Source organism: Dasypus novemcinctus, chromosome 10, assembly GCF_030445035.2.
Source record: "Dasypus novemcinctus isolate mDasNov1 chromosome 10, mDasNov1.1.hap2, whole genome shotgun sequence".
NCBI classification, from domain to species: Eukaryota; Metazoa; Chordata; class Mammalia; order Cingulata; family Dasypodidae; genus Dasypus; species Dasypus novemcinctus.
In genome coordinates, this window is record NC_080682.1 from 78,820,309 (window position 1) to 78,831,389 (window position 11,081).

The 11,081-nt window shown below is 50.2% G+C and overlaps 1 protein-coding gene across 1 annotated transcript in view; it reads right to left on the bottom strand.

The window, feature by feature from the left end:
• INSC (INSC spindle orientation adaptor protein) overlaps positions 1-6,169 on the bottom strand; it is a 143,623-nt gene extending 137,454 nt beyond the window's left edge. Inside the window, exon 1 of the mRNA XM_023582819.3 lies at positions 6,063-6,169. The gene's annotated coding sequence lies outside the window, so the exon portion shown is untranslated. The remainder of the gene's footprint in view (positions 1-6,062) is intronic.
• Between the last annotated feature and the right edge of the window lie 4,912 nt (positions 6,170-11,081).

The following is an 11,081-nucleotide window of genomic DNA, read 5'->3' on the forward strand; positions in this document are numbered from 1 at the left end:
TTAAAATGGGAAATTTCAAGTTGTACATATGTTACTACAATAAATTTTAAAATTTTAAATTAAGGTCAACCACAGCAAATGGTATGATGACATCAAGCTACCAAAATTCTCATACCCTGCTGATAAGAGTATAAAATGAGAAAGATAAAATAAATGGAGCATCATGTAATCAGTTGAGGGATCTGGATAAAGGGGGATTTCTTTTACTAGTCTTGCAAATTTACTAAGTTTGATATTCAAAACAAAAAGTTCCATAAAAAATAGGAAAGCACTCAATAAGTGTTCATTGAATATGAAAGAGCAAGCCCATATCAACCATGATCCAATCCCTGCTTAAAATACTTAAGTGTCTCCCTATAAAAATCACGATAAAAATCTGAACACCTTAGCATAGCAACCGATGCCTGACATCCATTCATAGCCCTTCATGACATCTCCTATCTCATTTCCCATCATCATTGACCACCCATTCCATACGTTCTAGTCACACTAACTACTTAAAGTCCTCAAGCTTACCACACGAGGCAATGCTCTTTGCCTTAGCACGTGGTGGTCTCTCCGCCTAGAACGCCATCCTCTTATAGTCCTGGCAGCTTCCTGATATCTTTCAAGATCAAGACCAAGAATTTCAACCTCTGGGAAGGCTTCTTTGGTCACTGCAATCGGAGACATCGCTTCCTCTTCTAATCCACTAGTGCCTCCAATTCCTGCCTTGAACTTGTCCCACAGATGGGCCTGTAATCATTTCTTTCCAAGTCTGTCTTGCCAAATGGTCTGATTACTCCCTGAGGATGAAAATATTGCCTTCTCATCTTTATCCTCAGTGCCTTGCACAGGTCCTAGAACATCAGAGGGTCTCAATTAATACTTGAGACATGAATAAATGAATCAGTACTGAACTGAACTTTCTGAACTTATTTCTGAACTTTCCGAGAAGGCCCCTTACTTCAAGCACTGTCCTCAGAAGAGTGAGGGAAATTAGTTCTTCCCTCTTTTTACAGAAAAGAATGAGACCTGAGAGGGTAAGTGACTTAATCCAAGACCACAGTGTTGTCCAAAGGCTAGGCTAGACCTAGAATCTGGCAGGTGAGACAAGAAGGAAGGATACTACCGTTTATGGTGTGTCTATTCTATGCCAGACCCTATGCTTCAAATAAATTTTCTAGTCCTAGCATCAACATACATTATGAGGAACCCCATTTACAGATGAGAAAATTGAGGCTCCAAATCAGATCTGCCTGGCTGCAAAGCCCATGCTCACATTGCCAATGCGCACTGCCCACCTCTGACCTTCCATCAGAGGAAGCAAGAACACCTGAGTTCATCGTTCTGTCCCCAAAAGTGCCCATTTTAACCAGCGCCATGCACAGCCCACGATGCAACCCCCACCCCCAACCACAGGCTGCATCATGGTTTCCAAACCCCGGATATTTGGGTTGTAAGACAAAACCTTCATTCCACGAGTAGAAAGTGAACACACTACACAATTAGCCAGCCAAAATGCTGACGCCTACAGACACTGCATCATACTAAACTGGATCTGGTCTGCCCAGTGACGTCCTCAGAGGATCAGGACTCCCCCGGAGCTTGGCACTGAGGAGCTCCTGGAATGGGAAGGAGGGGACACCAGGCTGGCTGGGTTCAGAGTCCCAGAGGAGGCTGGGTTCCCAGGACAGAGATTGCTCCAGGGGCGAAGTGAAGCCACCTGTGGGGGTGGGGGGCATCCCCGCGGGACCCAGGAGGCCTTGCCCATCTGACCCCTATCTCCGTGTGAAGCACAGCAGCTTCAGTCTGAGGCCAGGGCAAGCAGGAGAGGAAAGGCCATGGATGATGATGACAGTCAGGTCCTGGGGCCAGGTGGGAGCGTCGGATACGCAGTCCCTTCCTCAGTTTGCCCAAGCGGGTGATTTTCCCTGCTTCCAGTGCCTTCCAGCTCCCTTGAGTGGTGAGTGGACGCTATGAAGTCAAACAGACCTGGGATGGGGTCTGTCCTAGTTGACCTCGTGCTTATTATCATGGGCTCTCCCCGTGCCTCGGTTCCTTTCGCTTTAAAACAACACCTAGCTCATAGGGCTGTTGGAGAGGTTTCATGAAACAAAAGATGTAAAGAGCCCAACAGAGGGGCTGGCGCTTAGTATACACTGAATAAATGTGAGTAAGCTCCTCAGCCCGCAAAGTAGTCAAGAAGTACTGAAGGTCGCTCTTGATGCTCCCTCCCTGGATTTTAAACCCGTTTTCACTTGGTTGAGATTAAAGTCCAGTGAACAACTAGAGTCTAAATAATATGGCTCCTTAGCAGAGATGCAATCAAGTCTTAACCTTATCTTTTGGGGGATGACATTTACCCGGAAAGGAACAAACCCTATATTCACACCATGCCACCAGCATATTAGCTGGTGCCAGGACACATGGCATTTTCCAGGGCCTCAGGTCAACAGACCCTCCTTCCCACTTTCTGGCAGGATTAGTCTTACATGTGGGCACAGCTACCAGTGTGGGTGACTTAAGGCACCCTGAGAAGCAGCACCCCAACACAAAGTCCAAAAGCCTGCCATTAGAGTCCAGTCACTCTTTGGCACTAAGCATTGCACCCCACCATTTCCCTTCCAAAATATTAATGGCCTTGGGCAAAATAATATAATCAGTCTTGGAGTGAATTAGAGGTAAAGGGGTCAAGTAACTCCCTGACTATCTGACAGACTTGAGATCCCTTATGGGGAAGGTAAAGGCGGTGAGCACTGGCCTGTGGCCTCAAGGAGCTGGGGAAGAGGACAGAAAAGCCCTTTCATGTGTCCCTCTACACTCCACAGTCCAGACTCTTCAGCCTGACCTAGGCTTCCAGAAGGGGCCATCCCTGTCAGAGACCCTGTGGTCTGTGATGGGGGAGGCAGAATTCAGATCCAAAAGATACATGGTCTCATGAGGAAGGGGTTCTCGTGGGGCCAGGGCCAGGCTGAGGGTAGAGGTCAAACTCCTTCAGGCACCCAGACACTTGTGCTTTTGAGACAAGGAAGGATCTGGCAGCTGAAGCACTCAGAGCAGGAGGCGTTTTTCAATGGCCCAATTCATTCCCAGCAATCCCATTGTCCAAGCCAACACAGAGCTGGATATTATTTCCCAGAGTCACTAGGAAGAGAAAGCCCAAACACATGGTCACAAATCAGAGCCCAAAGAGACAGAAGCCAAAACTGAGACATGTGGCTTAAAATTGCACAAAATATTTGAAATTGGGTCTGTCCCCCCAAAATCCATACAATGTGATTCCCATGCTCAGAAACCAAGATAGGGCTTAATTACTGCCTTTTCATTTATTTATTCTATTCTCTTTCTACAAAAGATGTGGGAGTTTATAGTTATTAAGGTATACTGTAAAGTTGTTAGAAGGAAATAAAAAATCAAAGCTATGGTTCCAATCAGCACAGTTCCTAGAATGGAGCAATATGAGGGACTAAGAGCTTCCTAGCAGCCAGAGTGAAAAAGGAAACACAACTGGTTATGTCATGAGCTCTGGACACACACAGACCTGGGAAAATCCACTGATCACTTTAAGCGTCATTGTCTTGTTAGAAATATAAGGATTATTAACCAAACAGTGTGGTTGTGAAAAGTAAATGAAATAGGGAAACGGACTTTGGCCCAGTGGTTAGGGCGTCCGTCTACCACATGGGAGGTCCGCGGTTCAAGCCCCGGGCTTCCTTGACCCGTGTGGAGCTGGCCCATGAGCAGTGCTTATGCGCGCAAGGAGTGCCGTTCTACACAGGGGTGTCCCCCGCGTAGGGGAGCCCCACGCGCAAGGAGTGCACCCTGTAAGGAGAGCCGCCCAGCGCGAAGGAGGGAGCAGCCTGCCCAGGAATGGCGCCGCCCACACTTCCCGTGCCTGCCGCTGACGACAACAGAAGCGGACAAAGAAACAAGACGCAGCAAAAAGACACAGAAAACACACAACCGGGGGAGGGGAGGGGAATTAAATAAATAAAAAATAAATCTTTAAAAAAAAAAAAAGAAAAGTAAATGAAATGAAGCATATATCAAGAATTCAATAAATGGTGGTTATTATTATCATCAGTATTCTGTTGTCTGATTTCTTTTAACTTGATTTTGTCAACTTAGTATGCTTGCCCCAATGCTCTAAGGTTCCTTATTGTTGCTCTGAAATTCTGACTAGCAGGTATATGTCTCTGATTAATAGAAAAATGGAAAAAAAAACAGCCTAGGACTTAGTTACTGTGATGCCCCCAGTTTTGAAGAGGCTTTTCTTTCTGGGATCCCACACAAAGGCTAGGGAAGGCATTCAGACTTCCTTCTCCCATCCTTTCACACTGCAGGAAGGTTTCTGGGTTGACCACAGCCTGCCCTTACTCAAACAAACCACCCCCAAAGTTCATGACCAAGACTAGATCCCAGAACCAACACTTGAGGAAATGGTGGAGCTCCAGGTCCTCCCCTGCACACAAGGGGAGTTGGTAGACTGTGCGTTCAGGCACTGCTTGAACTGAACCAAAAACTCTAAGGGTTGAAGAAAATCATGGTCATCGTCCTAACTTCCCAACTGAAACAGCACAATTTATCTGGGTACCTCATGAAGCCTGTCCAGAAGAGAGTGTCCAGGATGGGAGAGATCTAGAAGCCATCATCACCATCTTCATCATCACCAGCTGACATTTTAGGCCACCCATTCTTCCAAGCATAGTTTAGTGTGTCCCCAGCAGTTCCCAGGGGAAGGAAGTCAGGGAGAAGAAGATTCTATTCTGTCAAAAAGATACAACTGCTAGGCAAGGGGGAGGGGCAAGCAAAGGGTATTCCTTCCAGCCCAGGCTGCAGATGGGAGGCTCAAAATAGGGTTGATCAAAACCAAAGAAGAGAAGAAATCAACCCAGCTCAAGTCACTGCTCCTCCCTATCAGGCTGCTGCCCGAGCCCAGCCCACAGAAGGCTCACTGTTTTCTGCAGCAATGATAGTCTTACCAAGAATAGAAACTAGAGCCAGAAGCAAATTACAGGTACTGAGTTCCATCTCCAATCCCAGCCTGCCTTGAGACTGGCCTTTTCACTTCTAAGAGGGCGAGCACTACTTCTAAGTCCCAGATCTTAAGCTCTAAAGATTCTCCCGGGCTGAACTCCATGGGCAGCCTCCGTATCACCATCTGTACTGACCTCCTGGCCAAAGCTCCTGACTCAAGACATTTCATACCCAAGGTGGATTTTGAGGGCCCATTGTCCAGAGGCACCATGTGTAGGGAAAGGGTGCCTTAGGGCTGAGGATCAAGCCAGGTGTGCATGTTGGTGCAAATACATATTTGACGTATATGGGTGGAGGCTGCACACAGGCCTTTGTCCACGGGTGCACGTGCTGAAAGTGTGCACATGTGTGCATGGGTACAGGTGCCCTGTGTTTGTGTGGGAGCAAGACCGTGGTCAGCTCATCCTCTTGCTCCTCCTGTCTCTTCTCCTGGCATAAGAGTGGGGGTCCCCCATGCCATCTCCCCTCCCTAATCCATCCAAATGGGGTCATTCGGAGCCCCACTCACCCCTAGTGCTCAGTGCGAGCTCTGAGCTCTTTAAGTCCCGAGAAACCAAAGCCATGTGACCTGCAGAGAAGACACTCCAGCTGGGGACAAGTCAGGTCACCCCAGAAAGTGTGAGTTCAGATAATGTTCCCTGTCGATAACCCCAGCTTCTGCTCACTCTCACATGCATCAGTCCATCCACACATGCCCTAGCTCACCCCACTGGAAGCCTTCCTACCACACATCCTGACCCACATGCCACACAGACACACCTGCCACCTGTGGGCACACTCCACACCCGCCAACATTCCCCACGTACACATAGATTCCCCCATCCACTGACACTCACGCCCTGGGACACATGCTAGAAAATTCCACATGCTGGTGTACCTGCCCCAACACACTTCCTCCCGCGGGCACTCATCCCCACTCACAAGCACTCACACTGTCAAACTAAACCTACTGCCTAAATAGTCACAAGCACACTCTGCCCCCAAGGAGCCTGGCAGATCCTGCACTGGCCCCTGACTCCAACCAGCGGAGCGTGTCTACTTACTGAGCGTGAGAGCCAGCGAGGGTGTGTGCAAGCGGCCAGCGGTGACCGGGCGCAGCTGGAGCTCCAGAGGCCGCGAGCAAAGTGGCCGAGCCCTGGGCGCAGGCCGAGGGCCTGTCCGCCACCCCCCCCCCCCGCCCCCGCCCCGCGCTGTCCCCGCCCGCCACTCGGCTGCAAACTCTGAAGGACCTTCAACAACAGAGCAGCTTTCAGCCAAACCTCTGTCCCGCGTCAGGCACCGCTGCTGAGTTTCAGCGGGGCCGCGAGGGCTATTTTGGTCCCCCTGGCAGTGGAAACGTCGCGCTCTCATCTGTGGGGAGCGCTGGAATGGGGAGGCGGTCAGGTCTAATTAAAGACCTGGCTCGCCCGGAGGCCGGAGGGAGTCGCGGCGGGTAATAACCCCGGAGCCATGGAGCTGTCCCGGCGGGAGCCCCCACATGTGCCCCGCATGCCAACATCTGGAGAAGGGAAGGGAGTGTGCAGCGACCGTTTCTCTTGGAGCTGAAACAAAACAAGGAGGGATTTGGGTGCAGTTCACATGTTTTGGAGAGGGAGCCGCCTAACTTTCAGCAGCCCCCAAATGCCACTTGGTTTATTTACCACAGGTGTGTCCCTTGGAAGCTGTCACCCACACAAGTCACTCCCCAGATCACCCCCTGCCAAAATGGGATGAGAGGAGGGGAGTAGGGGAAGAAGGGGTTAGGGCGGCACCGTCTAACTTGGGGCACATCAAGCTCTCGCGTCCCCGGACGTTTTTGTGTTGGGTAGTCTAAGTCTAGGGAAGAAGCCTGGTTCCTACCCAAAAGTGCAGGAATGTTGCATTCTCGAGGGAAGGAAGCTGGTTGTCGTTCCTTCCAACTCCCTCCACCCTGCCATGAATCCTCAGAGCCCGAAAGACCTCTCTCTATTCTGAGGGATCACAAAGGAAAGAGAGCCTCTGGGCTTGAGGTGGGCCCTTTTCAAAGCTGAAACCCCTCATTGGCAGGAAGTTCTCTCTAGAATCGAACTGAGACCCCTCATGTGCAAACTAAGTCAGTTTATTCCCACTGTCTATTCAGTGACAAGGAGATCGGCTCCGTCTCTAAGGCACAATGGCCACTCCACGGTCTCCTGTCTCCTTCTCTTCCTTGTTGCTTATAATTCCTGTTCCCATTTTCAGGCCCTGACAGAAACTCTTGTGCCATGGACCTGGACACATGTCAGCCCCTAGAATGATTTGAAATCCACCTCAGCTCTCCAGGGGTGTGGGGGTAGGTGGTGCAGGCCGTTCCCCTGAAACAAGCCAGCTTCAACTCAGATTCCAGCCAAGGTAGCCTGGTTCTCCTCCCCAGAGAGGGCCTTCGGCTCCTGCCTCAGTGAGGGCTTTCTCGGGGCCTGGGACAGGGCTTGGGCTTCCAGCCCGCCACCTAGGCTAGGTGTTAACCTTGGAGCCATGGCCTTTCTCAAATGGACAGAGTTTAAAGACCCTTCTCTCCCACTGTTTCTGAGAGGCCAGGAAGTATAATGAAAACAGGCAGGCCTTTGTCCTCCTCCTTACTACTTCCTAGCCAGATGTCATTGGAGAAGGCACTTAATGTCTTTGAGCCTCAGTTTGTTCATACATGCAATGGGGATCACAGTAATCTTTGCCTAGCTCACGAAGTCACTGAAAGTATGAAATGAGGTCAGGGTTGTAAAAATACCTGAAAAGCTAAGATGGTGTTATTTTTTTCAATAGACTAGAAATAGAATGAGGCTTAGAACATAGATTGCATAAATGATAGCAAAAAGCCTCAGGAGTCTTTTATTTCCAGGTCCAAACTGTGCTCCAGGAACAGACTTGGTTTGCTAGCTGCTCTCTGAGGGCACTTGGAATGAACGCCCCCCAGCCTCCACTCCCCAACACACACGCATCCGCCTCCCCAGATACGTACAGCACAGCCCGGGCTGCGGGCCTCCGGTCGGCCCCATAGGCCCCAGACACCTGGATCCTCGCTGCCTGCCTCTCCATTCCCAGGGGGCCGCCGCATGCTTGGCCACAGCAACTCCAAGTCTCCCTACAGAGGCCCCCGAGGGCAGCTCCTCTCCCCCTGTCCATCCTTCTGGACCATGGCCCCAGCAAGGCCTGCAACTCACAGCAAAGACCTCTCCAAGGCAGTTCAGGACTGAGGCTGCTGAGGGAACTCAGAATGGAGCATCCAACACTTTGGCCCCCTCCTCTCTGCCTGCCAGCTTCCCAGTGCTGTCCTGCTTAATTTTTAATGGAAATTCCATCCCTGGCACCGGCCCTGGCTGGCTGAGGGAGTCCAGGCTCAGGCCAACAGCAAACTCCACCCAGAGAGAGGGACCTGCCTGGCCACATAAACACTCACACACATACCCGTAGACATACAAGCAGAGACATGACGAAGACATTCACAAACACAGAGGGTCTCACCCAGGCACATCCATACACAGAAAGATACTACGCATGATCATCGCTAACATTTACCCTTGACCTTAGCCGAATGGCTGAGAAGGATAATAATCGTTAACATTTAAAGCATAGTACTAAGTACTTTACAGATACTTCTCTAATTCTCTTAATAATACTGGATTCTGATATCAGTCCCATTTTGCACCATGCAGAAATTGAGGTGCAAGGAAGTTGGGTTACTTGCACAAGGCATCTAGTAATAGCAGCTAACACATGAGCACAGGAACTGTGCTAAGGGTCTCTCTTATGTGCATTGTTTCATTTTGTCGCCATAGTAAGTTTTTGTAGAATTTACTATTATTCTCATTATACAGACAAGGAAAATGGAGGCTTTGGTGGTTTAAATCACTTGCCTGTGGCCTCAAAGCTGGGAGCTGAAGAGATGCTCTGCACATATATTCATGGAAGCTCTCATAGTTGCAGGAAGACACACAGGTAGAGACACAACAAAATGCTATTCTCCCTAAACCACTGTAGGAGCCTAAGGAATGGTCCAGGGTAGCATCTAGCAAAGGACCCCTCCAGGCTGCTGCCCAGCTCCACATCCTTCCCCTTGCCAGGATGGACTATCTCAGGTCCATCAACATGACTCTTCATTTCAGGAACAACAAGTAAAAACCTAATAGGAAGGAAGATTTCAAGTGCATATTCCAGTCATCCAGGTCTAGCCTCAACCCCAAATCCAATTTGATCAGCATGCCCTACAAGGCCACTGAAAGGTGGCTCAGGGACACTCCTGTAAAGGGATCATGAGGGCAGTGGACTTGGACCAGTGGTTAGGGTCTACCACATGGGAGGTTCGTGGTTCAAACCCCGGGTCTCCTTGACCCGTGTGGAGCTGGCCCATGCACAGTGCTGATGCGCGCAAGGAGTGCCGTGCCATGCAGGGGTGTCCCCCGCGTAGGGGAGCCCCATGTGCAAGGAGTGCGCCCCGTAAGGAGAGCCACCCAGCGCGAAAGTGCAGCCTGCCCAGGAATGGCGCCGCACGCATGGAGAGCTGACACAGCAAGATGGCGCAACGAAAAGAGACACAGATTCCCGTGGAGCTGACAACAACAGAAGCGGACAAAGAAGACGCAGCAAATAGACACAGAGAACAGACAACTGGGGTGGGGGGGAGGGGTAGTGGAGAGAAATAAATAAATAAATCTTTAAAAAAAAAAGGGATCATGAACCCCATGTCAGGTGCATATCAGAGACTCTCAGCATTGCCCAGGGTCTAACCAAGGAGGGTTCCTAGCCTCCACCACTTGGGTCCTGCCCTCCAATCCAGATGAGGCCAGGCAGGGCCCATAGGACCAGGCATGGCCCAGGAGCTCAAGGGTTAGGTAGAACAGAGCACATGTCAACCAAGGGGAGCAGAAGCCATACTGCAGAGAGATGGCAAGACCTCAGCAGGACTGGGAGGGACATGGGGGTCAGTACAGGGCCATACTCTTCGACAAGCTGTGAAGCCCAAAGCCAGGGATGTTGAAAAAACAGGCAGAAAGAGAGATCCACATACTTGGTAAAAGTAGGCCAGGAACTTGTCCATAGCTTGAGGCTTCCATGCTGAGTTAGACATCTGCAAGCAGGCACAGAAGATGCCTCCCCCAAGCAGCCCTAACAGAGTGTCCAGAGTCATATCCACAGCCAACTCTGTCGTCTCTCTTGGTTCCCCACCCCCATCACCAACCCAGAATTCTCTGATTGTTTCTTCTGTCACAGGCCCACTCATTCTGTGGTCAGAAGACAACTCAGCCTGGCAGCTCAGCACGGTGGGTCGTCTCACTGGAAAAGGGTTTTTGAGAGAGGAGTGCTTAACTCCTCAAAATGAATGAGCAATGATGGCAGGCCAGGAGCCTGAGAATTTACATTTCCAAAATGTTCCCAGTGATGTTACTGGGATGGGAACCACACCTTGAGAACAACTGCCTTAATAAGAGAATACGAAAAAGTCAGGAGTCATTCTAGTTCATAACCAAATTTCCAACCTAACTTCAGGGTGTAACTGATTTTCTCCTGAAAGTTCCCTAAAAAGAGAACTTACAGGGAAGCGGACTTGGCCCAGTGGTTAGGGCGTCCATCTACCACATGGGAGGTCTGCGCTTCAAACCCCGTGCCTCCTTGACCCGTGTGGTGCTGGCCCATGTGCAGTGCTGATGCGCGCAAGGAGTGCCTTGCCACACAGGGGTGTCGCCCGCATAGGAGAGCTCTAAGCGCAAGGAGTGTGCCCCGTAAGGAGAGCCACCCAGCACGAAAGAAAGCATAGCCTGCCCAGGAATGGCGCCGCACACATGGAGAACTGACACAACAAGATGATACAACAAAAAGAAACACAGATTCCAGTGCCACCGACAACAACAGAAGCGGACAAATAAGAACACGCAGCAAACACAGAGAACAGACAATTGGAGTGGGAGGGGGGAGGAGGGAGGGGAGAGAAATAAATAAATCAATGAATGAATGAATGAGTAAATAAGAGAACTTACATTCCTTTCAGGTGCTTGCACATTCCTTGCCCAACCTCCATCTTCCCAGCTTTGACGTCAGCCCTGGCTGTCTCTTGGTGGGTCTTTGGTTGGCTC